The 25,068-nt window shown below is 46.7% G+C and overlaps 48 non-coding genes and 5 pseudogenes across 48 annotated transcripts; all 53 read left to right on the top strand.

Moving 5' to 3' along the window:
- Window positions 1-325: 325 nt before the first annotated feature.
- On the top strand, window positions 326-444 carry LOC148796321 (5S ribosomal RNA). The gene has a single exon (XR_016068779.1). It is a non-coding gene; the product is annotated as a 5S ribosomal RNA (ribosomal RNA).
- Window positions 445-800: 356 nt separating this feature from the next.
- LOC148796320 (5S ribosomal RNA) lies at window positions 801-919 on the top strand. Its single transcript, XR_016072025.1, has one exon. It is a non-coding gene; the product is annotated as a 5S ribosomal RNA (ribosomal RNA).
- Window positions 920-1,273: 354 nt separating this feature from the next.
- Window positions 1,274-1,392, top strand: LOC148796319 (5S ribosomal RNA). Its single transcript, XR_016072862.1, has one exon. It is a non-coding gene; the product is annotated as a 5S ribosomal RNA (ribosomal RNA).
- Window positions 1,393-1,746: 354 nt separating this feature from the next.
- On the top strand, window positions 1,747-1,865 carry LOC148796318 (5S ribosomal RNA). Its single transcript, XR_016073936.1, has one exon. It is a non-coding gene; the product is annotated as a 5S ribosomal RNA (ribosomal RNA).
- A 355-nt stretch (window positions 1,866-2,220) lies between these two features.
- LOC148796317 (5S ribosomal RNA) lies at window positions 2,221-2,339 on the top strand. Its single transcript, XR_016070708.1, has one exon. It is a non-coding gene; the product is annotated as a 5S ribosomal RNA (ribosomal RNA).
- A 353-nt stretch (window positions 2,340-2,692) lies between these two features.
- On the top strand, window positions 2,693-2,811 carry LOC148796316 (5S ribosomal RNA). Its single transcript, XR_016072851.1, has one exon. It is a non-coding gene; the product is annotated as a 5S ribosomal RNA (ribosomal RNA).
- Window positions 2,812-3,165: 354 nt separating this feature from the next.
- On the top strand, window positions 3,166-3,284 carry LOC148796315 (5S ribosomal RNA; annotated as a pseudogene).
- Window positions 3,285-3,640: 356 nt separating this feature from the next.
- On the top strand, window positions 3,641-3,759 carry LOC148796314 (5S ribosomal RNA). Its single transcript, XR_016069918.1, has one exon. It is a non-coding gene; the product is annotated as a 5S ribosomal RNA (ribosomal RNA).
- Window positions 3,760-4,113: 354 nt separating this feature from the next.
- LOC148796313 (5S ribosomal RNA) lies at window positions 4,114-4,232 on the top strand. The gene has a single exon (XR_016070398.1). It is a non-coding gene; the product is annotated as a 5S ribosomal RNA (ribosomal RNA).
- A 355-nt stretch (window positions 4,233-4,587) lies between these two features.
- LOC148796312 (5S ribosomal RNA) lies at window positions 4,588-4,706 on the top strand. Its single transcript, XR_016073935.1, has one exon. It is a non-coding gene; the product is annotated as a 5S ribosomal RNA (ribosomal RNA).
- Window positions 4,707-5,062: 356 nt separating this feature from the next.
- Window positions 5,063-5,181, top strand: LOC148796311 (5S ribosomal RNA). The gene has a single exon (XR_016072023.1). It is a non-coding gene; the product is annotated as a 5S ribosomal RNA (ribosomal RNA).
- Window positions 5,182-5,535: 354 nt separating this feature from the next.
- On the top strand, window positions 5,536-5,654 carry LOC148796310 (5S ribosomal RNA). Its single transcript, XR_016072840.1, has one exon. It is a non-coding gene; the product is annotated as a 5S ribosomal RNA (ribosomal RNA).
- Window positions 5,655-6,008: 354 nt separating this feature from the next.
- On the top strand, window positions 6,009-6,127 carry LOC148796309 (5S ribosomal RNA). The gene has a single exon (XR_016073934.1). It is a non-coding gene; the product is annotated as a 5S ribosomal RNA (ribosomal RNA).
- A 355-nt stretch (window positions 6,128-6,482) lies between these two features.
- Window positions 6,483-6,601, top strand: LOC148796308 (5S ribosomal RNA). The gene has a single exon (XR_016073245.1). It is a non-coding gene; the product is annotated as a 5S ribosomal RNA (ribosomal RNA).
- A 340-nt stretch (window positions 6,602-6,941) lies between these two features.
- On the top strand, window positions 6,942-7,060 carry LOC148796307 (5S ribosomal RNA). Its single transcript, XR_016073244.1, has one exon. It is a non-coding gene; the product is annotated as a 5S ribosomal RNA (ribosomal RNA).
- A 300-nt stretch (window positions 7,061-7,360) lies between these two features.
- Window positions 7,361-7,479, top strand: LOC148796306 (5S ribosomal RNA). The gene has a single exon (XR_016075085.1). It is a non-coding gene; the product is annotated as a 5S ribosomal RNA (ribosomal RNA).
- A 353-nt stretch (window positions 7,480-7,832) lies between these two features.
- On the top strand, window positions 7,833-7,951 carry LOC148796305 (5S ribosomal RNA). Its single transcript, XR_016073554.1, has one exon. It is a non-coding gene; the product is annotated as a 5S ribosomal RNA (ribosomal RNA).
- A 355-nt stretch (window positions 7,952-8,306) lies between these two features.
- LOC148796304 (5S ribosomal RNA) lies at window positions 8,307-8,425 on the top strand. Its single transcript, XR_016073933.1, has one exon. It is a non-coding gene; the product is annotated as a 5S ribosomal RNA (ribosomal RNA).
- Window positions 8,426-8,780: 355 nt separating this feature from the next.
- LOC148796303 (5S ribosomal RNA) lies at window positions 8,781-8,899 on the top strand. The gene has a single exon (XR_016072828.1). It is a non-coding gene; the product is annotated as a 5S ribosomal RNA (ribosomal RNA).
- A 354-nt stretch (window positions 8,900-9,253) lies between these two features.
- On the top strand, window positions 9,254-9,371 carry LOC148796302 (5S ribosomal RNA; annotated as a pseudogene).
- Window positions 9,372-9,726: 355 nt separating this feature from the next.
- Window positions 9,727-9,845, top strand: LOC148796301 (5S ribosomal RNA). Its single transcript, XR_016075108.1, has one exon. It is a non-coding gene; the product is annotated as a 5S ribosomal RNA (ribosomal RNA).
- A 356-nt stretch (window positions 9,846-10,201) lies between these two features.
- On the top strand, window positions 10,202-10,320 carry LOC148796300 (5S ribosomal RNA). The gene has a single exon (XR_016072022.1). It is a non-coding gene; the product is annotated as a 5S ribosomal RNA (ribosomal RNA).
- A 354-nt stretch (window positions 10,321-10,674) lies between these two features.
- LOC148796299 (5S ribosomal RNA) lies at window positions 10,675-10,793 on the top strand. Its single transcript, XR_016072817.1, has one exon. It is a non-coding gene; the product is annotated as a 5S ribosomal RNA (ribosomal RNA).
- Window positions 10,794-11,147: 354 nt separating this feature from the next.
- Window positions 11,148-11,266, top strand: LOC148796298 (5S ribosomal RNA). Its single transcript, XR_016074796.1, has one exon. It is a non-coding gene; the product is annotated as a 5S ribosomal RNA (ribosomal RNA).
- Window positions 11,267-11,566: 300 nt separating this feature from the next.
- LOC148796297 (5S ribosomal RNA) lies at window positions 11,567-11,685 on the top strand. The gene has a single exon (XR_016075084.1). It is a non-coding gene; the product is annotated as a 5S ribosomal RNA (ribosomal RNA).
- A 353-nt stretch (window positions 11,686-12,038) lies between these two features.
- Window positions 12,039-12,157, top strand: LOC148796296 (5S ribosomal RNA). The gene has a single exon (XR_016072806.1). It is a non-coding gene; the product is annotated as a 5S ribosomal RNA (ribosomal RNA).
- Window positions 12,158-12,512: 355 nt separating this feature from the next.
- LOC148796295 (5S ribosomal RNA) lies at window positions 12,513-12,631 on the top strand. Its single transcript, XR_016073932.1, has one exon. It is a non-coding gene; the product is annotated as a 5S ribosomal RNA (ribosomal RNA).
- A 355-nt stretch (window positions 12,632-12,986) lies between these two features.
- LOC148796294 (5S ribosomal RNA) lies at window positions 12,987-13,105 on the top strand. The gene has a single exon (XR_016072795.1). It is a non-coding gene; the product is annotated as a 5S ribosomal RNA (ribosomal RNA).
- Window positions 13,106-13,459: 354 nt separating this feature from the next.
- Window positions 13,460-13,577, top strand: LOC148796293 (5S ribosomal RNA; annotated as a pseudogene).
- A 355-nt stretch (window positions 13,578-13,932) lies between these two features.
- On the top strand, window positions 13,933-14,051 carry LOC148796292 (5S ribosomal RNA). The gene has a single exon (XR_016068778.1). It is a non-coding gene; the product is annotated as a 5S ribosomal RNA (ribosomal RNA).
- A 356-nt stretch (window positions 14,052-14,407) lies between these two features.
- LOC148796291 (5S ribosomal RNA) lies at window positions 14,408-14,526 on the top strand. Its single transcript, XR_016072021.1, has one exon. It is a non-coding gene; the product is annotated as a 5S ribosomal RNA (ribosomal RNA).
- Window positions 14,527-14,880: 354 nt separating this feature from the next.
- Window positions 14,881-14,999, top strand: LOC148796290 (5S ribosomal RNA). The gene has a single exon (XR_016072784.1). It is a non-coding gene; the product is annotated as a 5S ribosomal RNA (ribosomal RNA).
- A 354-nt stretch (window positions 15,000-15,353) lies between these two features.
- On the top strand, window positions 15,354-15,472 carry LOC148796289 (5S ribosomal RNA). Its single transcript, XR_016073931.1, has one exon. It is a non-coding gene; the product is annotated as a 5S ribosomal RNA (ribosomal RNA).
- Window positions 15,473-15,827: 355 nt separating this feature from the next.
- Window positions 15,828-15,946, top strand: LOC148796288 (5S ribosomal RNA). The gene has a single exon (XR_016070707.1). It is a non-coding gene; the product is annotated as a 5S ribosomal RNA (ribosomal RNA).
- A 353-nt stretch (window positions 15,947-16,299) lies between these two features.
- LOC148796287 (5S ribosomal RNA) lies at window positions 16,300-16,418 on the top strand. Its single transcript, XR_016072773.1, has one exon. It is a non-coding gene; the product is annotated as a 5S ribosomal RNA (ribosomal RNA).
- A 354-nt stretch (window positions 16,419-16,772) lies between these two features.
- Window positions 16,773-16,891, top strand: LOC148796286 (5S ribosomal RNA; annotated as a pseudogene).
- Window positions 16,892-17,247: 356 nt separating this feature from the next.
- Window positions 17,248-17,366, top strand: LOC148796285 (5S ribosomal RNA). The gene has a single exon (XR_016075765.1). It is a non-coding gene; the product is annotated as a 5S ribosomal RNA (ribosomal RNA).
- A 355-nt stretch (window positions 17,367-17,721) lies between these two features.
- On the top strand, window positions 17,722-17,840 carry LOC148796284 (5S ribosomal RNA). The gene has a single exon (XR_016075583.1). It is a non-coding gene; the product is annotated as a 5S ribosomal RNA (ribosomal RNA).
- Window positions 17,841-18,196: 356 nt separating this feature from the next.
- LOC148796283 (5S ribosomal RNA) lies at window positions 18,197-18,315 on the top strand. Its single transcript, XR_016072762.1, has one exon. It is a non-coding gene; the product is annotated as a 5S ribosomal RNA (ribosomal RNA).
- Window positions 18,316-18,669: 354 nt separating this feature from the next.
- Window positions 18,670-18,788, top strand: LOC148796282 (5S ribosomal RNA). The gene has a single exon (XR_016073930.1). It is a non-coding gene; the product is annotated as a 5S ribosomal RNA (ribosomal RNA).
- A 356-nt stretch (window positions 18,789-19,144) lies between these two features.
- LOC148796281 (5S ribosomal RNA) lies at window positions 19,145-19,263 on the top strand. The gene has a single exon (XR_016072020.1). It is a non-coding gene; the product is annotated as a 5S ribosomal RNA (ribosomal RNA).
- A 354-nt stretch (window positions 19,264-19,617) lies between these two features.
- LOC148796280 (5S ribosomal RNA) lies at window positions 19,618-19,736 on the top strand. Its single transcript, XR_016072750.1, has one exon. It is a non-coding gene; the product is annotated as a 5S ribosomal RNA (ribosomal RNA).
- Window positions 19,737-20,090: 354 nt separating this feature from the next.
- LOC148796279 (5S ribosomal RNA) lies at window positions 20,091-20,209 on the top strand. Its single transcript, XR_016073929.1, has one exon. It is a non-coding gene; the product is annotated as a 5S ribosomal RNA (ribosomal RNA).
- Window positions 20,210-20,564: 355 nt separating this feature from the next.
- On the top strand, window positions 20,565-20,683 carry LOC148796278 (5S ribosomal RNA). Its single transcript, XR_016073243.1, has one exon. It is a non-coding gene; the product is annotated as a 5S ribosomal RNA (ribosomal RNA).
- A 340-nt stretch (window positions 20,684-21,023) lies between these two features.
- Window positions 21,024-21,142, top strand: LOC148796277 (5S ribosomal RNA). The gene has a single exon (XR_016073242.1). It is a non-coding gene; the product is annotated as a 5S ribosomal RNA (ribosomal RNA).
- Window positions 21,143-21,442: 300 nt separating this feature from the next.
- On the top strand, window positions 21,443-21,561 carry LOC148796276 (5S ribosomal RNA). Its single transcript, XR_016075083.1, has one exon. It is a non-coding gene; the product is annotated as a 5S ribosomal RNA (ribosomal RNA).
- Window positions 21,562-21,914: 353 nt separating this feature from the next.
- Window positions 21,915-22,033, top strand: LOC148796275 (5S ribosomal RNA). Its single transcript, XR_016072739.1, has one exon. It is a non-coding gene; the product is annotated as a 5S ribosomal RNA (ribosomal RNA).
- Window positions 22,034-22,388: 355 nt separating this feature from the next.
- Window positions 22,389-22,507, top strand: LOC148796274 (5S ribosomal RNA). The gene has a single exon (XR_016073927.1). It is a non-coding gene; the product is annotated as a 5S ribosomal RNA (ribosomal RNA).
- Window positions 22,508-22,862: 355 nt separating this feature from the next.
- On the top strand, window positions 22,863-22,981 carry LOC148796273 (5S ribosomal RNA). The gene has a single exon (XR_016072728.1). It is a non-coding gene; the product is annotated as a 5S ribosomal RNA (ribosomal RNA).
- A 354-nt stretch (window positions 22,982-23,335) lies between these two features.
- Window positions 23,336-23,453, top strand: LOC148796272 (5S ribosomal RNA; annotated as a pseudogene).
- Window positions 23,454-23,808: 355 nt separating this feature from the next.
- On the top strand, window positions 23,809-23,927 carry LOC148796271 (5S ribosomal RNA). The gene has a single exon (XR_016074431.1). It is a non-coding gene; the product is annotated as a 5S ribosomal RNA (ribosomal RNA).
- A 356-nt stretch (window positions 23,928-24,283) lies between these two features.
- Window positions 24,284-24,402, top strand: LOC148796270 (5S ribosomal RNA). Its single transcript, XR_016072019.1, has one exon. It is a non-coding gene; the product is annotated as a 5S ribosomal RNA (ribosomal RNA).
- A 354-nt stretch (window positions 24,403-24,756) lies between these two features.
- On the top strand, window positions 24,757-24,875 carry LOC148796269 (5S ribosomal RNA). Its single transcript, XR_016072715.1, has one exon. It is a non-coding gene; the product is annotated as a 5S ribosomal RNA (ribosomal RNA).
- Window positions 24,876-25,068: the final 193 nt, after the last annotated feature.

The following is a 25,068-nucleotide window of genomic DNA, read 5'->3' as shown; positions in this document are numbered from 1 at the left end:
ATTTGCAAATTCCATTTGTCGTGTCGACGAGACAAACTCAAACAACGCGCCGGATACTCGGACCATTTGCGGCACGATCGTCATTACTGAATGGGAACCGTGCAAAAACCGGGCTTTTGGCATTCGTCGTGCATTGTGGGCCCCGCGATAGTATTGCATCTATCCGGGGGTGCGGCAGATCTGAAAAGCAAACACTCTGCTCACGTAGGAGCTTGTGCACGGTTACCAAGGGAGGAAGGCTGCATACACAGTTTTTTCAAGTCTAAAACAATTAATGGAGGGGAGCAAGATAGTGCATAAAGATCTAAGCGAGCATGAATTAAACGGGTGCGATCATACCAGCACAAATGCACCGGATCCCATCAGAACTCCGAAGTTAAGTGTGCATGGGAGGGAGTAGTCCTAGGATGGGTGACCTCCTGGGAAGTCCTCGTGTTGCACCCCAATTTTATTAATATTTTATTTCGATATCGTATTTGCAAATTCCATTTGTCGTTTCGGCGAGACAAACGCAAACAACGCGCCAGATACTCGGACCATTTGCGGCACGATTGTCATTACTGAATGGGAACCGTGAAAAAACCGGGCTTTTGGCATTCGTCGTGCATTGTGGGCCCCGCGATAGTATTGCATCTATCCGGGGGTGCGGCAGATCTAAAAAGCAAACACTCTGCTCACGTAAGAGCTTGTGCACGGTTACCAAGGGAGGAAGGCTGCATACACAGTTTTTTTCAAGTCTAAAACAATTAATGGAGGGGAGCAAGATAGTGCATAAAGATCTAAGCGAGCATGAATTAAACGGGTGCGATCATACCAGCACTAATGCACCGGATCCCATCAGAACTCTGAAGTTAAGCGTGCTTGGGCGAGAGTAGTACTAGGATGGGCGACCTCCTGGGAAGTCCTCGTGTTGCACCCCAATTTTATTAACATTTTATTTTGATTTGTATTTGCAAATTCCATTTGTTGTTTCTGGGAGACAACTGGAAACAATGCGTCGGATACTCGGACCATTTGCGGCACGATCGTCATTACTGAATGGCAACGATGCAAGAACCGGGCTTTCGGCATTCGTCATGCATTGTGGGCCCCGCGATAGTATTGCATCTATCCGGGGGTGCGGCAGATCTGAAATACAAACACTCTGCTCACGTAGGAGCTTGTGCACGGTTACCAAGGGAGGAAGGCTGCATACACAGTTTTTTCAAATCTAAAACAATTAATGGAGGGGAGCAAGATAGTGCATAAAGATCTAAGCGAGCATGAATTAAACGGGTGCGATCATACCAGCACTAATGCACCGGATCCCATCAGAACTCCGAAGTTAAGCGTGCTTGGGCGAGAGTAGTACTAGGATGGGTGACCTCCTGGGAAGTCCTCGTGTTGCACCCCAATTTTATTAATATTTTATTTTGATTTGTATTTGCAAATTCCATTTGTTGTTTCTGGGAGACAACTGGAAACAATGCGTCGGATACTCGGACCATTTGCGGCACGATCGTCATTACTGAATGGCAACGATGCAAGAACCGGGCTTTTGGCATTCGTCGTGCATTGTGGGCCCCGCGATAGTATTGCATCTATCCGGGGGTGCGGCAGATCTGAAAAGCAAACACTCTGCTCACGTAGGAGCTTGTGCACGGTTACCAAGGGAGGAAGGCTGCATACACAGTTTTTTCAAGTCTAAAACAATTAATGGAGGGGAGCAAGATAGTGCATAAAGATCTAAGCGAGCATGAATTAAACGGGTGCGATCATACCAGCACTAATGCACCGGATCCCATCAGAACTCCGAAGTTAAGTGTGCATGGGCGGGAGTAGTCCTAGGATGGGTGACCTCCTGGGAAGTCCTCGTGTTGCACCCCAATTTTATTAATATTTTATTTCGATATCGTATTTGCAAATTCCATTTGTCGTTTCGGCGAGACAAACGCAAACAACGCGCCGGATACTCGGACCATTTGCGGCACGATTGTCATTACTGAATGGGAACCGTGAAAAAACCGGGCTTTTGGCATTCGTCGTGCATTGTGGGCCCCGCGATAGTATTGCATCTATCCGGGGGTGCGGCAGATCTAAAAAGCAAACACTCTGCTCACGTAGGAGCTTGTGCACGGTTACCAAGGGAGGAAGGCTGCATACACAGTTTTTTCAAGTCTAAAACAATTAATGGAGGGGAGCAAGATAGTGCATAAAGATCTAAGCGAGCATGAATTAAACGGGTGCGATCATACCAGCACTAATGCACCGAATACCATCAGAACTCTGAAGTTAAGCGTGCTTGGGCGAGAGTAGTACTAGGATGGGTGACCTCCTGGGAAGTCCTCGTGTTGCACCCCAATTTTATTAATATTTTATTTTGATTTGTATTTGCAAATTCCATTTGTTGTTTCTGGGAGATACCGGAAACAATGCGTCGGATACTCGGATCATTTGCGGCACGATCGTCATTACTGAATGGCCACGATGCAAGAACCGGGCTTTCGGCATTCGTCATGCATTGTGGGCCCCGCGATAGTATTGCATCTATCCGGAGGTGCGGCAGATCTGAAAAGCAAACACTCCGCTCACGTAGGAGCTTGTGCACGGTTACCAAGGGAAGAAGGCTGCATACACATTTTTTTCAAATCTAAAACAATTAATGGAAGGGAGCAAGATAGGTCATAAAGATCTAAGCGAGCATGAATTAAACGGGTGCGATCATACCAGCACTAATGCACCGGATCCCATCAGAACTCCGAAGTTAAGCGTGCTTGGGCGAGAGTAGTACTAGGATGGGTGACCTCCTGGGAAGTCCTCGTGTTGCACCCCAATTTTATTAATATTTTATTTTGATTTGTATTTGCAAATTCCATTTGTTGTTTCTGGGAGACAACTGGAAACAATGCGTCGGATACTCGGACCATTTGCGGCACGATCGTCATTACTGAATGGCAACGATGCAAGAACCGGGCTTTCGGCATTCGTCATGCATTGTGGGCCCCGCGATAGTATTGCATCTATCCGGGGGTGCGGCAGATCTGAAATACAAACACTCTGCTCACGTAGGAGCTTGTGCACGGTTACCAAGGGAGGAAGGCTGCATACACAGTTTTTTCAAATCTAAAACAATTAATGGAGGGGAGCAAGATAGTGCATAAAGATCTAAGCGAGCATGAATTAAACGGGTGCGATCATACCAGCACAAATGCACCGGATCCCATCAGAACTCCGAAGTTAAGTGTGGTTGGGCGAGAGTAGTATTAGGATGGGTGACCTCCTAGGAAGTCCTAGTGTTTCACCCCAATTTTATTAATATTTTATTTCGATATCGTATTTGCAAATTCCATTTGTCGTTTCGGCGAGACAAACGCAAACAACGCGCCGGATACTCGGACCATTTGCGGCACGATTGTCATTACTGAATGGGAACCGTGAAAAAACCGGGCTTTTGGCATTCGTCGTGCATTGTGGGCCCCGCGATAGTATTGCATCTATCCGGGGGTGCGGCAGATCTAAAAAGCAAACACTCTGCTCACGTAAGAGCTTGTGCACGGTTACCAAGGGAGGAAGGCTGCATACACAGTTTTTTTCAAGTCTAAAACAATTAATGGAGGGGAGCAAGATAGTGCATAAAGATCTAAGCGAGCATGAATTAAATGGGTGCGATCATACCAGCACTAATGCACCGGATCCCATCAGAACTCCGAAGTTAAGCGTGCTTGGGCGAGAGTAGTACTAGGATGTGTGACCTCCTGGGAAGTCCTCCTGTTGCACCCCAATTTTATTAATATTTTATTTTGATTTGTATTTGCAAATTCCATTTGTTGTTTCTGGGAGACAACTGGAAACAATGCGTCGGATACTCGGACCATTTGCGGCACGATCGTCATTACTGAATGGCAACGATGCAAGAACCGGGCTTTCGGCATTCGTCATGCATTGTGGGCCCCGCGATAGTATTGCATCTATCCGGGGGTGCGGCAGATCTGAAATACAAACACTCTGCTCACGTAGGAGCTTGTGCACGGTTACCAAGGGAGGAAGGCTGCATACACAGTTTTTTCAAATCTAAAACAATTAATGGAGGGGAGCAAGATAGTGCATAAAGATCTAAGCGAGCATGAATTAAACGGGTGCGATCATACCAGCACAAATGCACCGGATCCCATCAGAACTCCGAAGTTAAGTTTGCTTGGGCGAGAGTAGTATTAGGATGGGTGACCTCCTGGGAAGTCCTTGTGTTTCACCCCAATTTTATTAATATTTTATTTTGATATCGTATTTGCAAATTCCATTTGTCGTGTCGGCGAGACAAACTCAAACAACGCGCCGGATACTCGGACCATTTGCGGCACGATCGTCATTACTGAATGGGAACCGTGCAAAAACCGGGCTTTTGGCATTCGTCGTGCATTGTGGGCCCCGCGATAGTATTGCATCTATCCGGGGGTGCGGCACATCTGAAAAGCAAACACTCTGCTCACGTAGGAGCTTGTGCACGGTTACCAAGGGAGGAAGGCTACATACATAGTTTTTTCAAGTCTAAAACAATTAATGGAGGGGAGCAAGATAGTGCATAAAGATCTAAGCGAGCATGAATTAAACGGGTGCGATCATACCAGCACTAATGCACCGGATCCCATCAGAACTCCGAAGTTAAGTGTGCATGGGCGGGAGTAGTCCTAGGATGGGTGACCTCCTGGGAAGTCCTCGTGTTGCACCCCAATTTTATTAATATTTTATTTCGATATCGTATTTGCAAATTCCATTTGTCGTTTCGGCGAGACAAACGCAAACAACGCGCCGGATACTCGGACCATTTGCGGCACGATTGTCATTACTGAATGGGAACCGTGAAAAAACCGGGCTTTTGGCATTCGTCGTGCATTGTGGGCCCCGCGATAGTATTGCATCTATCCGGGGGTGCGGCAGATCTAAAAAGCAAACACTCTGCTCACGTAAGAGCTTGTGCACGGTTACCAAGGGAGGAAGGCTGCATACACAGTTTTTTTCAAGTCTAAAACAATTAATGGAGGGGAGCAAGATAGTGCATAAAGATCTAAGCGAGCATGAATTAAACGGGTGCGATCATACCAGCACTAATGCACCGGATCCCATCAGAACTCTGAAGTTAAGCGTGCTTGGGCGAGAGTAGTACTAGGATGGGCGACCTCCTGGGAAGTCCTCGTGTTGCACCCCAATTTTATTAATATTTTATTTTGATTTGTATTTGCAAATTCCATTTGTTGTTTCTGGGAGACAACTGGAAACAATGCGTCGGATACTCGGACCATTTGCGGCACGATCGTCATTACTGAATGGCAACGATGCAAAAACCGGGCTTTCGGCATTCGTCATGCATTGTGGGCCCCGCGATAGTATTGCATCTATCCGGGGGTGCGGCAGATCTGAAATACAAACACTCTGCTCACGTAGGAGCTTGTGCACGGTTACCAAGGGAGGAAGGCTGCATACACAGTTTTTTCAAATCTAAAACAATTAATGGAGGGGAGCAAGATAGTGCATAAAGATCTAAGCGAGCATGAATTAAACGGGTGCGATCATACCAGCACTAATGCACCGGATCCCATCAGAACTCCGAAGTTAAGCGTGCTTGGGCGAGAGTAGTACTAGGATGGGTGACCTCCTGGGAAGTCCTCGTGTTGCACCCCAATTTTATTAATATTTTATTTTGATTTGTATTTGCAAATTCCATTTGTTGTTTCTGGGAGACAACTGGAAACAATGCGTCGGATACTCGGACCATTTGCGGCACGATCGTCATTACTGAATGGCAACGATGCAAGAACCGGGCTTTCGGCATTCGTCATGCATTGTGGGCCCCGCGATAGTATTGCATCTATCCGGGGGTGCGGCAGATCTGAAATGCAAACACTCTGCTCACGTAGGAACTTGTGCACGGTTACCAAGGGAGGAAGGCTGCATACACAGTTTTTTCAAATCTTAAACAATTAATGGAGGGGAGCAAGATAGTGCATAAAGATCTAAGCGAGCATGAATTAAACGGGTGCGATCATACCAGCACTAATGCACCGGATCCCATCAGAACTCCGAAGTTAAGTGTGCATGGGCGGGAGTAGTCCTAGGATGGGTGACCTCCTGGGAAGTCCTCGTGTTGCACCCCAATTTTATTAATATTTTATTTCGATATCGAATTTGCAAACTCCATTTGTCGTTTCGGCGAGACAAACGCAAACAACGCGCCGGATACTCGGACGATTTGCGGCACAATTGTCATTACTGAATGAGAACCGTGCAAAAACCGGGCTTTTGGCATTCGTCGTGCATTGTGGGCCCCGCGATAGTATTGCATCTATCCGGGGGTGCGACAGATCTGAAAAGCAAACACTCTGCTCACATAGGAGCTTGTGCACGGTTACCAAGGGAGGAATGCTGCATACACAGTTTTTTCAAATCTAAAACAATTAATGGAGGGGAGCAAGATAGTGCATAAAGATCTAAGCGAGCATGAATTAAACGGGTGCGATCATACCAGCACTAATGCACCGGATCCCATCAGAACTCCGAAGTTAAGTGTGCTTGGGCGAGCGTAGTACTAGGATGGGTGACCTCCTGTGAAGTCCTCGTGTTGCACCCCAATTTTATTAATATTTTATTTCGATATCGTATTGGCAAATTCCATTTGTCGTTTCGGCGAGACAAACGCAAACAACGCGCCGGATACTCGGACCATTTGCGGCACAATCGTCATTACTGAATGAGAACCGTGCAAAAACCGGGCTTTTGGCATTCGTCGTGCATTGTGGGCCCCGCGATAGTATTGCATCTATCCGGGGGTGCGGCAGATCTGAAAAGCAAACACTCTGCTCACGTAGGAGCTTGTGCACGGTTACCAAGGGAGGAAGGCTGCATACACAGTTTTTTCAAATCTAGAACAATTAATGGAGGGGAGCAAGATAGTGCATAAAGATCTAAACGGGTGCGATCATACCAGCACTAATGCACCGGATCCCATCAGAACTCCGAAGTTAAGTGTGCTTGGGCGAGCGTAGTACTAGGATGGGTGACCTCCTGTGAAGTCCTCGTGTTGCACCCCAATTTTATTAATATTTTATTTCGATATCGTATTTGCAAATTCCATTTGTCGTTTCGGCGAGACAAACGCAAACAACGCGCCGGATACTCGGACCATTTGCGGCACGATTGTCATTACTGAATGGGAACCGTGAAAAAACCGGGCTTTTGGCATTCGTCGTGCATTGTGGGCCCCGCGATAGTATTGCATCTATCCAGTTACCAAGGGAGGAAGGCTGCATACACAGTTTTTTCAAGTCTAAAACAATTAATGGAGGGGAGCAAGATAGTGCATAAAGATCTAAGCGAGCATGAATTAAACGGGTGCGATCATACCAGCACTAATGCACCGAATCCCATCAGAACTCTGAAGTTAAGCGTGCTTGGGCGAGAGTAGTACTAGGATGGGTGACCTCCTGGGAAGTCCTCGTGTTGCACCCCAATTTTATTAATATTTTATTTTGATTTGTATTTGCAAATTCCATTTGTTGTTTCTGGGAGATACTGGAAACAATGCGTCGGATACTCGGATCATTTGCGGCACGATCGTCATTACTGAATGGCCACGATGCAAGAACCGGGCTTTCGGCATTCGTCATGCATTGTGGGCCCCGCGATAGTATTGCATCTATCCGGAGGTGCGGCAGATCTGAAAAGCAAACACTCCGCTCACGTAGGAGCTTGTGCACGGTTACCAAGGGAAGAAGGCTGCATACACATTTTTTTCAAATCTAAAACAATTAATGGAAGGGAGCAAGATAGGTCATAAAGATCTAAGCGAGCATGAATTAAACGGGTGCGATCATACCAGCACTAATGCACCGGATCCCATCAGAACTCCGAAGTTAAGCGTGCTTGGGCGAGAGTAGTACTAGGATGGGTGACCTCCTGGGAAGTCCTCGTGTTCCACCCCAATTTTAATAATATTTTATTTTGATTTGTATTTGCAAATTCCATTTGTTGTTTCTGGGAGACAACTGGAAACAATGCGTCGGGCACTCGGACCATTTGCGGCACGATCGTCATTACTGAATGGCAACGATGCAAGAACCGGGCTTTCGGCATTCGTCATGCATTGTGGGCCCCGCGATAGTATTGCATCTATCCGGGGGTGCGGCAGATCTGAAATGCAAACACTCTGCTCACGTAGGAGCTTGTGCACGGTTACCAAGGGAGGAAGGCTGCATACACAGTTTTTTTCAAATCTAAAACAATTAATGGAGGGGAGCAAGATAGTGCATAACGATCTAAGCGAGCATGAATTAAACGGGTGCGATCATACCAGCACTAATGCACCGGATCCCATCAGAACTCCGAAGTTAAGTGTGCATGGGCGGGAGTAGTCCTAGGATGGGTGACCTCCTGGGAAGTCCTCGTGTTGCACCCCAATTTTATTAATATTTTATTTCGATATCGTATTTGCAAATTCCATTTGTCGTTTCGGCGAGACAAACGCAAACAACGCGCCGGATACTCGGACCATTTGCGGCACGATTGTCATTACTGAATGGGAACCGTGAAAAAACCGGGCTTTTGGCATTCGTCGTGCATTGTGGGCCCCGCGATAGTATTGCATCTATCCGGGGGTGCGGCAGATCTAAAAAGCAAACACTCTGCTCACGTAAGAGCTTGTGCACGGTTACCAAGGGAGGAAGGCTGCATACACAGTTTTTTCAAGTCTAAAACAATTAATGGAGGGGAGCAAGATAGTGCATAAAGATCTAAGCGAGCATGAACTAAACGGGTGCGATCATACCAGCACTAATGCACCGGATCCCATCAGAACTCCGAAGTTAAGCGTGCTTGGGCGAGAGTAGTACTAGGATGGGTGACCTCCTGGGAAGTCCTCGTGTTGCACCCCAATTTTATTAATATTTTATTTTGATTTGTATTTGCAAATTCCATTTGTTGTTTCTGGGAGACAACTGGAAACAATGCGTCGGATACTCGGACCATTTGCGGCACGATCGTCATTACTGAATGGCAACGATGCAAGAACCGGGCTTTCGGCATTCGTCATGCATTGTGGGCCCCGCGATAGTATTGCATCTATCCGGGGGTGCGGCAGATCTGAAATACAAACACTCTGCTCACGTAGGAGCTTGTGCACGGTTACCAAGGGAGGAAGGCTGCATACACAGTTTTTTCAAATCTAAAACAATTAATGGAGGGGAGCAAGATAGTGCATAAAGATCTAAGCGAGCATGAATTAAACGGGTGCTATCATACCAGCACTAATGCACCGGATCTCATCAGAACTCCGAAGTTAAGTGTGTTGGGCGAGAGTAGTATTAGGATGGGTGACCTCCTGGGAAGTCCTTGTGTTTCACCCCAATTTTATTAATATTTTATTTCGATATCGTATTTGCAAATTCCATTTGTCGTGTCGACGAGACAAACTCAAACAACGCGCCGGATACTCGGACCATTTGCGGCACGATCGTCATTACTGAATGGGAACCGTGCAAAAACCGGGCTTTTGGCATTCGTCGTGCATTGTGGGCCCCGCGATAGTATTGCATCTATCCGGGGGTGCGGCAGATCTGAAAAGCAAACACTCTGCTCACGTAGGAGCTTGTGCACGGTTACCAAGGGAGGAAGGCTGCATACACAGTTTTTTCAAGTCTAAAACAATTAATGGAGGGGAGCAAGATAGTGCATAAAGATCTAAGCGAGCATGAATTAAACGGGTGCGATCATACCAGCATAAATGCACTGGATCCCATCAGAACTCCGAAGTTAAGTGTGCATGGGCGGGAGTAGTCCTAGGATGGGTGACCTCCTGGGAAGTCCTCGTGTTGCACCCCAATTTTATTAATATTTTATTTCGATATCGTATTTGCAAATTCCATTTGTCGTTTCGGCGAGACAAACGCAAACAACGCGCCGGATACTCGGACCATTTGCGGCACGATTGTCATTACTGAATGGGAACCGTGAAAAAACCGGGCTTTTGGCATTCGTCGTGCATTGTGGGCCCCGCGATAGTATTGCATCTATCCGGGGGTGCGGCAGATCTAAAAAGCAAACACTCTGCTCACGTAAGAGCTTGTGCACGGTTACCAAGGGAGGAAGGCTGCATACACAGTTTTTTTCAAGTCTAAAACAATTAATGGAGGGGAGCAAGATAGTGCATAAAGATCTAAGCGAGCATGAATTAAACGGGTGCGATCATACCAGCACTAATGCACCGGATCCCATCAGAACTCTGAAGTTAAGCGTGCTTGGGCGAGAGTAGTACTAGGATGGGCGACCTCCTGGGAAGTCCTCGTGTTGCACCCCAATTTTATTAACATTTTATTTTGATTTGTATTTGCAAATTCCATTTGTTGTTTCTGGGAGACAACTGGAAACAATGCGTCGGATACTCGGACCATTTGCGGCACGATCGTCATTACTGAATGGCAACGATGCAAGAACCGGGCTTTCGGCATTCGTCATGCATTGTGGGCCCCGCGATAGTATTGCATCTATCCGGGGGTGCGGCAGATCTGAAATACAAACACTCTGCTCACGTAGGAGCTTGTGCACGGTTACCAAGGGAGGAAGGCTGCATACACAGTTTTTTCAAATCTAAAACAATTAATGGAGGGTAGCAAGATAGTGCATAAAGATCTAAGCGAGCATGAATTAAACGGGTGCGATCATACCAGCACTAATGCACCGGATCCCATCAGAACTCCGAAGTTAAGCGTGCTTGGGCGAGAGTAGTACTAGGATGGGTGACCTCCTGGGAAGTCCTCGTGTTGCACCCCAATTTTATTAATATTTTATTTTGATTTGTATTTGCAAATTCCATTTGTTGTTTCTGGGAGACAACTGGAAACAATGCGTCGGATACTCGGACCATTTGCGGCACGATCGTCATTACTGAATGGCAACGATGCAAGAACCGGGCTTTTGGCATTCGTCGTGCATTGTGGGCCCCGCGATAGTATTGCATCTATCCGGGGGTGCGGCAGATCTGAAAAGCAAACACTCTGCTCACGTAGGAGCTTGTGCACGGTTACCAAGGGAGGAAGGCTGCATACACAGTTTTTTCAAGTCTAAAACAATTAATGGAGGGGAGCAAGATAGTGCATAAAGATCTAAGCGAGCATGAATTAAACGGGTGCGATCATACCAGCACTAATGCACCGGATCCCATCAGAACTCCGAAGTTAAGTGTGCGTGGGCGGGAGTAGTCCTAGGATGGGTGACCTCCTGGGAAGTCCTCGTGTTGCACCCCAATTTTATTAATATTTTATTTCGATATCGTATTTGCAAATTCCATTTGTCGTTTCGGCGAGACAAACGCAAACAACGCGCCGGATACTCGGACCATTTGCGGCACGATTGTCATTACTGAATGGGAACCGTGAAAAAACCGGGCTTTTGGCATTCGTCGTGCATTGTGGGCCCCGCGATAGTATTGCATCTATCCAGTTACCAAGGGAGGAAGGCTGCATACACAGTTTTTTCAAGTCTAAAACAATTAATGGAGGGGAGCAAGATAGTGCATAAAGATCTAAGCGAGCATGAATTAAACGGGTGCGATCATACCAGCACTAATGCACCGAATCCCATCAGAACTCTGAAGTTAAGCGTGCTTGGGCGAGAGTAGTACTAGGATGGGTGACCTCCTGGGAAGTCCTCGTGTTGCACCCCAATTTTATTAATATTTTATTTTGATTTGTATTTGCAAATTCCATTTGTTGTTTCTGGGAGATACTGGAAACAATGCGTCGGATACTCGGATCATTTGCGGCACGATCGTCATTACTGAATGGCCACGATGCAAGAACCGGGCTTTCGGCATTCGTCATGCATTGTGGGCCCCGCGATAGTATTGCATCTATCCGGAGGTGCGGCAGATCTGAAAAGCAAACACTCCGCTCACGTAGGAGCTTGTGCACGGTTACCAAGGGAAGAAGGCTGCATACACATTTTTTTCAAATCTAAAACAATTAATGGAAGGGAGCAAGATAGGTCATAAAGATCTAAGCGAGCATGAATTAAACGGGTGCGATCATACCAGCACTAATGCACCGGATCCCATCAGAACTCCGAAGTTAAGCGTGCTTGGGCGAGAGTAGTACTAGGATGGGTGACCTCCTGGGAAGTCCTCGTGTTGCACCCCAATTTTAATAATATTTTATTTTGATTTGTATTTGCAAATTCCATTTGTTGTTTCTGGGAGACAACTGGAAACAATGCGTCGGGTACTCGGACCATTTGCGGCACGATCGTCATTACTGAATGGCAACGATGCAAGAACCGGGCTTTCGGCATTCGTCATGCATTGTGGGCCCCGCGATAGTATTGCATCTATCCGGGGGTGCGGCAGATCTGAAATGCAAACACTCTGCTCACGTAGGAGCTTGTGCACGGTTACCAAGGGAGGAAGGCTGCATACACAGTTTTTTTCAAATCTAAAACAATTAATGGAGGGGAGCAAGATAGTGCATAACGATCTAAGCGAGCATGAATTAAACGGGTGCGATCATACCAGCACTAATGCACCGGATCCCATCAGAACTCCGAAGTTAAGTGTGCATGGGCGGGAGTAGTCCTAGGATGGGTGACCTCCTGGGAAGTCCTCGTGTTGCACCCCAATTTTATTAATATTTTATTTCGATATCGTATTTGCAAATTCCATTTGTCGTTTCGGCGAGACAAACGCAAACAACGCGCCGGATACTCGGACCATTTGCGGCACGATTGTCATTACTGAATGGGAACCGTGAAAAAACCGGGCTTTTGGCATTCGTCGTGCATTGTGGGCCCCGCGATAGTATTGCATCTATCCGGGGGTGCGGCAGATCTAAAAAGCAAACACTCTGCTCACGTAAGAGCTTGTGCACGGTTACCAAGGGAGGAAGGCTGCATACACAGTTTTTTCAAGTCTAAAACAATTAATGGAGGGGAGCAAGATAGTGCATAAAGATCTAAGCGAGCATGAACTAAACGGGTGCGATCATACCAGCACTAATGCACCGGATCCCATCAGAACTCCGAAGTTAAGCGTGCTTGGGCGAGAGTAGTACTAGGATGGGTGACCTCCTGGGAAGTCCTCGTGTTGCACCCCAATTTTATTAATATTTTATTTTGATTTGTATTTGCAAATTCCATTTGTTGTTTCTGGGAGACAACTGGAAACAATGCGTCGGATACTCGGACCATTTGCGGCACGATCGTCATTACTGAATGGCAACGATGCAAGAACCGGGCTTTCGGCATTCGTCATGCATTGTGGGCCCCGCGATAGTATTGCATCTATCCGGGGGTGCGGCAGATCTGAAATACAAACACTCTGCTCACGTAGGAGCTTGTGCACGGTTACCAAGGGAGGAAGGCTGCATACACAGTTTTTTCAAATCTAAAACAATTAATGGAGGGGAGCAAGATAGTGCATAAAGATCTAAGCGAGCATGAATTAAACGGGTGCTATCATACCAGCACTAATGCACCGGATCTCATCAGAACTCCGAAGTTAAGTGTGTTGGGCGAGAGTAGTATTAGGATGGGTGACCTCCTGGGAAGTCCTTGTGTTTCACCCCAATTTTATTAATATTTTATTTCGATATCGTATTTGCAAATTCCATTTGTCGTGTCGACGAGACAAACTCAAACAACGCGCCGGATACTCGGACCATTTGCGGCACGATCGTCATTACTGAATGGGAACCGTGCAAAAACCGGGCTTTTGGCATTCGTCGTGCATTGTGGGCCCCGCGATAGTATTGCATCTATCCGGGGGTGCGGCAGATCTGAAAAGCAAACACTCTGCTCACGTAGGAGCTTGTGCACGGTTACCAAGGGAGGAAGGCTGCATACACAGTTTTTTCAAGTCTAAAACAATTAATGGAGGGGAGCAAGATAGTGCATAAAGATCTAAGCGAGCATGAATTAAACGGGTGCGATCATACCAGCACAAATGCACCGGATCCCATCAGAACTCCGAAGTTAAGTGTGCATGGGAGGGAGTAGTCCTAGGATGGGTGACCTCCTGGGAAGTCCTCGTGTTGCACCCCAATTTTATTAATATTTTATTTCGATATCGTATTTGCAAATTCCATTTGTCGTTTCGGCGAGACAAACGCAAACAACGCGCCAGATACTCGGACCATTTGCGGCACGATTGTCATTACTGAATGGGAACCGTGAAAAAACCGGGCTTTTGGCATTCGTCGTGCATTGTGGGCCCCGCGATAGTATTGCATCTATCCGGGGGTGCGGCAGATCTAAAAAGCAAACACTCTGCTCACGTAAGAGCTTGTGCACGGTTACCAAGGGAGGAAGGCTGCATACACAGTTTTTTTCAAGTCTAAAACAATTAATGGAGGGGAGCAAGATAGTGCATAAAGATCTAAGCGAGCATGAATTAAACGGGTGCGATCATACCAGCACTAATGCACCGGATCCCATCAGAACTCTGAAGTTAAGCGTGCTTGGGCGAGAGTAGTACTAGGATGGGCGACCTCCTGGGAAGTCCTCGTGTTGCACCCCAATTTTATTAACATTTTATTTTGATTTGTATTTGCAAATTCCATTTGTTGTTTCTGGGAGACAACTGGAAACAATGCGTCGGATACTCGGACCATTTGCGGCACGATCGTCATTACTGAATGGCAACGATGCAAGAACCGGGCTTTCGGCATTCGTCATGCATTGTGGGCCCCGCGATAGTATTGCATCTATCCGGGGGTGCGGCAGATCTGAAATACAAACACTCTGCTCACGTAGGAGCTTGTGCACGGTTACCAAGGGAGGAAGGCTGCATACACAGTTTTTTCAAATCTAAAACAATTAATGGAGGGGAGCAAGATAGTGCATAAAGATCTAAGCGAGCATGAATTAAACGGGTGCGATCATACCAGCACTAATGCACCGGATCCCATCAGAACTCCGAAGTTAAGCGTGCTTGGGCGAGAGTAGTACTAGGATGGGTGACCTCCTGGGAAGTCCTCGTGTTGCACCCCAATTTTATTAATATTTTATTTTGATTTGTATTTGCAAATTCCATTTGTTGTTTCTGGGAGACAACTGGAAACAATGCGTCGGATACTCGGACCATTTGCGGCACGATCGTCATTACTGAATGGCAACGATGCAAGAACCGGGCTTTTGGCATTCGTCGTGCATTGTGGGCCCCGCGATAGTATTGCATCTATCCGGGGGTGCGGCAGATCTGAAAAGCAAACACTCTGCTCACGTAGGAGCTTGTGCACGGTTACCAAGGGAGGAAGGCTGCATACACAGTTTTTTCAAGTCTAAAACAATTAATGGAGGGGAGCAAGATAGTGCATAAAGATCTAAGCGAGCATGAATTAAACGGGTGCGATCATACCAGCACTAATGCACCGGATCCCATCAGAACTCCGAAGTTAAGTGTGCATGGGCGGGAGTAGTCCTAGGATGGGTGACCTCCTGGGAAGTCCTCGTGTTGCACCCCAATTTTATTAATATTTTATTTCGATATCGTATTTGCAAATTCCATTTGTCGTTTCGGCGAGACAAACGCAAACAACGCGCCGGATACTCGGACCATTTGCGGCACGATTGTCATTACTGAATGGGAACCGTGAAAAAACCGGGCTTTTGGCATTCGTCGTGCATTGTGGGCCCCGCGATAGTATTGCATCTATCCGGGGGTGCGGCAGATCTAAAAAGCAAACACTCTGCTCACGTAGGAGCTTGTGCACGGTTACCAAGGGAGGAAGGCTGCATACACAGTTTTTTCAAGTCTAAAACAATTAATGGAGGGGAGCAAGATAGTGCATAAAGATCTAAGCGAGCATGAATTAAACGGGTGCGATCATACCAGCACTAATGCACCGAATACCATCAGAACTCTGAAGTTAAGCGTGCTTGGGCGAGAGTAGTACTAGGATGGGTGACCTCCTGGGAAGTCCTCGTGTTGCACCCCAATTTTATTAATATTTTATTTTGATTTGTATTTGCAAATTCCATTTGTTGTTTCTGGGAGATACCGGAAACAATGCGTCGGATACTCGGATCATTTGCGGCACGATCGTCATTACTGAATGGCCACGATGCAAGAACCGGGCTTTCGGCATTCGTCATGCATTGTGGGCCCCGCGATAGTATTGCATCTATCCGGAGGTGCGGCAGATCTGAAAAGCAAACACTCCGCTCACGTAGGAGCTTGTGCACGGTTACCAAGGGAAGAAGGCTGCATACACATTTTTTTCAAATCTAAAACAATTAATGGAAGGGAGCAAGATAGGTCATAAAGATCTAAGCGAGCATGAATTAAACGGGTGCGATCATACCAGCACTAATGCACCGGATCCCATCAGAACTCCGAAGTTAAGCGTGCTTGGGCGAGAGTAGTACTAGGATGGGTGACCTCCTGGGAAGTCCTCGTGTTGCACCCCAATTTTATTAATATTTTATTTTGATTTGTATTTGCAAATTCCATTTGTTGTTTCTGGGAGACAACTGGAAACAATGCGTCGGATACTCGGACCATTTGCGGCACGATCGTCATTACTGAATGGCAACGATGCAAGAACCGGGCTTTCGGCATTCGTCATGCATTGTGGGCCCCGCGATAGTATTGCATCTATCCGGGGGTGCGGCAGATCTGAAATACAAACACTCTGCTCACGTAGGAGCTTGTGCACGGTTACCAAGGGAGGAAGGCTGCATACACAGTTTTTTCAAATCTAAAACAATTAATGGAGGGGAGCAAGATAGTGCATAAAGATCTAAGCGAGCATGAATTAAACGGGTGCGATCATACCAGCACAAATGCACCGGATCCCATCAGAACTCCGAAGTTAAGTGTGGTTGGGCGAGAGTAGTATTAGGATGGGTGACCTCCTGGGAAGTCCTAGTGTTTCACCCCAATTTTATTAATATTTTATTTCGATATCGTATTTGCAAATTCCATTTGTCGTTTCGGCGAGACAAACGCAAACAACGCGCCGGATACTCGGACCATTTGCGGCACGATTGTCATTACTGAATGGGAACCGTGAAAAAACCGGGCTTTTGGCATTCGTCGTGCATTGTGGGCCCCGCGATAGTATTGCATCTATCCGGGGGTGCGGCAGATCTAAAAAGCAAACACTCTGCTCACGTAAGAGCTTGTGCACGGTTACCAAGGGAGGAAGGCTGCATACACAGTTTTTTTCAAGTCTAAAACAATTAATGGAGGGGAGCAAGATAGTGCATAAAGATCTAAGCGAGCATGAATTAAATGGGTGCGATCATACCAGCACTAATGCACCGGATCCCATCAGAACTCCGAAGTTAAGCGTGCTTGGGCGAGAGTAGTACTAGGATGGGTGACCTCCTGGGAAGTCCTAGTGTTTCACCCCAATTTTATTAATATTTTATTTCGATATCGTATTTGCAAATTCCATTTGTCGTTTCGGCGAGACAAACGCAAACAACGCGCCGGATACTCGGACCATTTGCGGCACGATTGTCATTACTGAATGGGAACCGTGAAAAAACCGGGCTTTTGGCATTCGTCGTGCATTGTGGGCCCCGCGATAGTATTGCATCTATCCGGGGGTGCGACAGATCTGAAAAGCAAACACTCTGCTCACATAGGAGCTTGTGCACGGTTACCAAGGGAGGAAGGCTGCATACACAGTTTTTTCAAATCTAAAACAATTAATGGAGGGGAGCAAGATAGTGCATAAAGATCTAAGCGAGCATGAATTAAACGGGTGCGATCATACCAGCACAAATGCACCGGATCCCATCAGAACTCCGAAGTTAAGTGTGCTTGGGCGAGAGTAGTATTAGGATGGGTGACCTCCTGGGAAGTCCTTGTGTTTCACCCCAATTTTATTAATATTTTATTTTGATATCGTATTTGCAAATTCCATTTGTCGTGTCGGCGAGACAAACTCAAACAACGCGCCGGATACTCGGACCATTTGCGGCACGATCGTCATTACTGAATGGGAACCGTGCAAAAACCGGGCTTTTGGCATTCGTCGTGCATTGTGGGCCCCGCGATAGTATTGCATCTATCCGGGGGTGCGGCAGATCTAAAAAGCAAACACTCTGCTCACGTAAGAGCTTGTGCACGGTTACCAAGGGAGGAAGGCTGCATACACAGTTTTTTTCAAGTCTAAAACAATTAATGGAGGGGAGCAAGATAGTGCATAAAGATCTAAGCGAGCATGAATTAAATGGGTGCGATCATACCAGCACTAATGCACCGGATCCCATCAGAACTCCGAAGTTAAGCGTGCTTGGGCGAGAGTAGTACTAGGATGGGTGACCTCCTGGGAAGTCCTCGTGTTGCACCCCAATTTTATTAATATTTTATTTTGATTTGTATTTGCAAATTCCATTTGTTGTTTCTGGGAGACAACTGGAAACAATGCGTCGGATACTCGGACCATTTGCGGCACGATCGTCATTACTGAATGGGAACCGTGCAAAAACCGGGCTTTTGGCATTCGTCGTGCATTGTGGGCCCCGCGATAGTATTGCATCTATCCGGGGGTGCGGCACATCTGAAAAGCAAACACTCTGCTCACGTAGGAGCTTGTGCACGGTTACCAAGGGAGGAAGGCTACATACATAGTTTTTTCAAGTCTAAAACAATTAATGGAGGGGAGCAAGATAGTGCATAAAGATCTAAGCGAGCATGAATTAAACGGGTGCGATCATACCAGCACTAATGCACCGGATCCCATCAGAACTCCGAAGTTAAGTGTGCATGGGCGGGAGTAGTCCTAGGATGGGTGACCTCCTGGGAAGTCCTCGTGTTGCACCCCAATTTTATTAATATTTTATTTCGATATCGTATTTGCAAATTCCATTTGTCGTTTCGGCGAGACAAACGCAAACAACGCGCCGGATACTCGGACCATTTGCGGCACGATTGTCATTACTGAATGGGAACCGTGAAAAAACCGGGCTTTTGGCATTCGTCGTGCATTGTGGGCCCCGCGATAGTATTGCATCTATCCGGGGGTGCGGCAGATCTAAAAAGCAAACACTCTGCTCACGTAAGAGCTTGTGCACGGTTACCAAGGGAGGAAGGCTGCATACACAGTTTTTTTCAAGTCTAAAACAATTAATGGAGGGGAGCAAGATAGTGCATAAAGATCTAAGCGAGCATGAATTAAACGGGTGCGATCATACCAGCACTAATGCACCGGATCCCATCAGAACTCTGAAGTTAAGCGTGCTTGGGCGAGAGTAGTACTAGGATGGGCGACCTCCTGGGAAGTCCTCGTGTTGCACCCCAATTTTATTAATATTTTATTTTGATTTGTATTTGCAAATTCCATTTGTTGTTTCTGGGAGACAACTGGAAACAATGCGTCGGATACTCGGACCATTTGCGGCACGATCGTCATTACTGAATGGCAACGATGCAAAAACCGGGCTTTCGGCATTCGTCATGCATTGTGGGCCCCGCGATAGTATTGCATCTATCCGGGGGTGCGGCAGATCTGAAATACAAACACTCTGCTCACGTAGGAGCTTGTGCACGGTTACCAAGGGAGGAAGGCTGCATACACAGTTTTTTCAAATCTAAAACAATTAATGGAGGGGAGCAAGATAGTGCATAAAGATCTAAGCGAGCATGAATTAAACGGGTGCGATCATACCAGCACTAATGCACCGGATCCCATCAGAACTCCGAAGTTAAGCGTGCTTGGGCGAGAGTAGTACTAGGATGGGTGACCTCCTGGGAAGTCCTCGTGTTGCACCCCAATTTTATTAATATTTTATTTTGATTTGTATTTGCAAATTCCATTTGTTGTTTCTGGGAGACAACTGGAAACAATGCGTCGGATACTCGGACCATTTGCGGCACGATCGTCATTACTGAATGGCAACGATGCAAGAACCGGGCTTTCGGCATTCGTCATGCATTGTGGGCCCCGCGATAGTATTGCATCTATCCGGGGGTGCGGCAGATCTGAAATGCAAACACTCTGCTCACGTAGGAACTTGTGCACGGTTACCAAGGGAGGAAGGCTGCATACACAGTTTTTTCAAATCTTAAACAATTAATGGAGGGGAGCAAGATAGTGCATAAAGATCTAAGCGAGCATGAATTAAACGGGTGCGATCATACCAGCACTAATGCACCGGATCCCATCAGAACTCCGAAGTTAAGTGTGCATGGGCGGGAGTAGTCCTAGGATGGGTGACCTCCTGGGAAGTCCTCGTGTTGCACCCCAATTTTATTAATATTTTATTTCGATATCGAATTTGCAAACTCCATTTGTCGTTTCGGCGAGACAAACGCAAACAACGCGCCGGATACTCGGACGATTTGCGGCACAATTGTCATTACTGAATGAGAACCGTGCAAAAACCGGGCTTTTGGCATTCGTCGTGCATTGTGGGCCCCGCGATAGTATTGCATCTATCCGGGGGTGCGACAGATCTGAAAAGCAAACACTCTGCTCACATAGGAGCTTGTGCACGGTTACCAAGGGAGGAATGCTGCATACACAGTTTTTTCAAATCTAAAACAATTAATGGAGGGGAGCAAGATAGTGCATAAAGATCTAAGCGAGCATGAATTAAACGGGTGCGATCATACCAGCACTAATGCACCGGATCCCATCAGAACTCCGAAGTTAAGTGTGCTTGGGCGAGCGTAGTACTAGGATGGGTGACCTCCTGTGAAGTCCTCGTGTTGCACCCCAATTTTATTAATATTTTATTTCGATATCGTATTGGCAAATTCCATTTGTCGTTTCGGCGAGACAAACGCAAACAACGCGCCGGATACTCGGACCATTTGCGGCACAATCGTCATTACTGAATGAGAACCGTGCAAAAACCGGGCTTTTGGCATTCGTCGTGCATTGTGGGCCCCGCGATAGTATTGCATCTATCCGGGGGTGCGGCAGATCTGAAAAGCAAACACTCTGCTCACGTAGGAGCTTGTGCACGGTTACCAAGGGAGGAAGGCTGCATACACAGTTTTTTCAAATCTAGAACAATTAATGGAGGGGAGCAAGATAGTGCATAAAGATCTAAACGGGTGCGATCATACCAGCACTAATGCACCGGATCCCATCAGAACTCCGAAGTTAAGTGTGCTTGGGCGAGCGTAGTACTAGGATGGGTGACCTCCTGTGAAGTCCTCGTGTTGCACCCCAATTTTATTAATATTTTATTTCGATATCGTATTTGCAAATTCCATTTGTCGTTTCGGCGAGACAAACGCAAACAACGCGCCGGATACTCGGACCATTTGCGGCACGATTGTCATTACTGAATGGGAACCGTGAAAAAACCGGGCTTTTGGCATTCGTCGTGCATTGTGGGCCCCGCGATAGTATTGCATCTATCCAGTTACCAAGGGAGGAAGGCTGCATACACAGTTTTTTCAAGTCTAAAACAATTAATGGAGGGGAGCAAGATAGTGCATAAAGATCTAAGCGAGCATGAATTAAACGGGTGCGATCATACCAGCACTAATGCACCGAATCCCATCAGAACTCTGAAGTTAAGCGTGCTTGGGCGAGAGTAGTACTAGGATGGGTGACCTCCTGGGAAGTCCTCGTGTTGCACCCCAATTTTATTAATATTTTATTTTGATTTGTATTTGCAAATTCCATTTGTTGTTTCTGGGAGATACTGGAAACAATGCGTCGGATACTCGGATCATTTGCGGCACGATCGTCATTACTGAATGGCCACGATGCAAGAACCGGGCTTTCGGCATTCGTCATGCATTGTGGGCCCCGCGATAGTATTGCATCTATCCGGAGGTGCGGCAGATCTGAAAAGCAAACACTCCGCTCACGTAGGAGCTTGTGCACGGTTACCAAGGGAAGAAGGCTGCATACACATTTTTTTCAAATCTAAAACAATTAATGGAAGGGAGCAAGATAGGTCATAAAGATCTAAGCGAGCATGAATTAAACGGGTGCGATCATACCAGCACTAATGCACCGGATCCCATCAGAACTCCGAAGTTAAGCGTGCTTGGGCGAGAGTAGTACTAGGATGGGTGACCTCCTGGGAAGTCCTCGTGTTGCACCCCAATTTTAATAATATTTTATTTTGATTTGTATTTGCAAATTCCATTTGTTGTTTCTGGGAGACAACTGGAAACAATGCGTCGGGCACTCGGACCATTTGCGGCACGATCGTCATTACTGAATGGCAACGATGCAAGAACCGGGCTTTCGGCATTCGTCATGCATTGTGGGCCCCGCGATAGTATTGCATCTATCCGGGGGTGCGGCAGATCTGAAATGCAAACACTCTGCTCACGTAGGAGCTTGTGCACGGTTACCAAGGGAGGAAGGCTGCATACACAGTTTTTTTCAAATCTAAAACAATTAATGGAGGGGAGCAAGATAGTGCATAACGATCTAAGCGAGCATGAATTAAACGGGTGCGATCATACCAGCACTAATGCACCGGATCCCATCAGAACTCCGAAGTTAAGTGTGCATGGGCGGGAGTAGTCCTAGGATGGGTGACCTCCTGGGAAGTCCTCGTGTTGCACCCCAATTTTATTAATATTTTATTTCGATATCGTATTTGCAAATTCCATTTGTCGTTTCGGCGAGACAAACGCAAACAACGCGCCGGATACTCGGACCATTTGCGGCACGATTGTCATTACTGAATGGGAACCGTGAAAAAACCGGGCTTTTGGCATTCGTCGTGCATTGTGGGCCCCGCGATAGTATTGCATCTATCCGGGGGTGCGGCAGATCTAAAAAGCAAACACTCTGCTCACGTAAGAGCTTGTGCACGGTTACCAAGGGAGGAAGGCTGCATACACAGTTTTTTCAAGTCTAAAACAATTAATGGAGGGGAGCAAGATAGTGCATAAAGATCTAAGCGAGCATGAACTAAACGGGTGCGATCATACCAGCACTAATGCACCGGATCCCATCAGAACTCCGAAGTTAAGCGTGCTTGGGCGAGAGTAGTACTAGGATGGGTGACCTCCTGGGAAGTCCTCGTGTTGCACCCCAATTTTATTAATATTTTATTTTGATTTGTATTTGCAAATTCCATTTGTTGTTTCTGGGAGACAACTGGAAACAATGCGTCGGATACTCGGACCATTTGCGGCACGATCGTCATTACTGAATGGCAACGATGCAAGAACCGGGCTTTCGGCATTCGTCATGCATTGTGGGCCCCGCGATAGTATTGCATCTATCCGGGGGTGCGGCAGATCTGAAATACAAACACTCTGCTCACGTAGGAGCTTGTGCACGGTTACCAAGGGAGGAAGGCTGCATACACAGTTTTTTCAAATCTAAAACAATTAATGGAGGGGAGCAAGATAGTGCATAAAGATCTAAGCGAGCATGAATTAAACGGGTGCTATCATACCAGCACTAATGCACCGGATCTCATCAGAACTCCGAAGTTAAGTGTGTTGGGCGAGAGTAGTATTAGGATGGGTGACCTCCTGGGAAGTCCTTGTGTTTCACCCCAATTTTATTAATATTTTATTTCGATATCGTATTTGCAAATTCCATTTGTCGTGTCGACGAGACAAACTCAAACAACGCGCCGGATACTCGGACCATTTGCGGCACGATCGTCATTACTGAATGGGAACCGTGCAAAAACCGGGCTTTTGGCATTCGTCGTGCATTGTGGGCCCCGCGATAGTATTGCATCTATCCGGGGGTGCGGCAGATCTGAAAAGCAAACACTCTGCTCACGTAGGAGCTTGTGCACGGTTACCAAGGGAGGAAGGCTGCATACACAGTTTTTTCAAGTCTAAAACAATTAATGGAGGGGAGCAAGATAGTGCATAAAGATCTAAGCGAGCATGAATTAAACGGGTGCGATCATACCAGCACAAATGCACTGGATCCCATCAGAACTCCGAAGTTAAGTGTGCATGGGCGGGAGTAGTCCTAGGATGGGTGACCTCCTGGGAAGTCCTCGTGTTGCACCCCAATTTTATTAATATTTTATTTCGATATCGTATTTGCAAATTCCATTTGTCGTTTCGGCGAGACAAACGCAAACAACGCGCCGGATACTCGGACCATTTGCGGCACGATTGTCATTACTGAATGGGAACCGTGAAAAAACCGGGCTTTTGGCATTCGTCGTGCATTGTGGGCCCCGCGATAGTATTGCATCTATCCGGGGGTGCGGCAGATCTAAAAAGCAAACACTCTGCTCACGTAAGAGCTTGTGCACGGTTACCAAGGGAGGAAGGCTGCATACACAGTTTTTTTCAAGTCTAAAACAATTAATGGAGGGGAGCAAGATAGTGCATAAAGATCTAAGCGAGCATGAATTAAACGGGTGCGATCATACCAGCACTAATGCACCGGATCCCATCAGAACTCTGAAGTTAAGCGTGCTTGGGCGAGAGTAGTACTAGGATGGGCGACCTCCTGGGAAGTCCTCGTGTTGCACCCCAATTTTATTAACATTTTATTTTGATTTGTATTTGCAAATTCCATTTGTTGTTTCTGGGAGACAACTGGAAACAATGCGTCGGATACTCGGACCATTTGCGGCACGATCGTCATTACTGAATGGCAACGATGCAAGAACCGGGCTTTCGGCATTCGTCATGCATTGTGGGCCCCGCGATAGTATTGCATCTATCCGGGGGTGCGGCAGATCTGAAATACAAACACTCTGCTCACGTAGGAGCTTGTGCACGGTTACCAAGGGAGGAAGGCTGCATACACAGTTTTTTCAAATCTAAAACAATTAATGGAGGGTAGCAAGATAGTGCATAAAGATCTAAGCGAGCATGAATTAAACGGGTGCGATCATACCAGCACTAATGCACCGGATCCCATCAGAACTCCGAAGTTAAGCGTGCTTGGGCGAGAGTAGTACTAGGATGGGTGACCTCCTGGGAAGTCCTCGTGTTGCACCCCAATTTTATTAATATTTTATTTTGATTTGTATTTGCAAATTCCATTTGTTGTTTCTGGGAGACAACTGGAAACAATGCGTCGGATACTCGGACCATTTGCGGCACGATCGTCATTACTGAATGGCAACGATGCAAGAACCGGGCTTTTGGCATTCGTCGTGCATTGTGGGCCCCGCGATAGTATTGCATCTATC

Source organism: Nelumbo nucifera, chromosome 4, assembly GCF_055504915.1.
Source record: "Nelumbo nucifera cultivar China Antique chromosome 4, China Antique-T2T, whole genome shotgun sequence".
Classification (NCBI taxonomy): domain Eukaryota; kingdom Viridiplantae; phylum Streptophyta; class Magnoliopsida; order Proteales; family Nelumbonaceae; genus Nelumbo; species Nelumbo nucifera.
The sequence above is the reverse complement of the archived record's forward strand: the minus strand, read 5'-3'. Positions and strand labels throughout refer to the sequence as shown.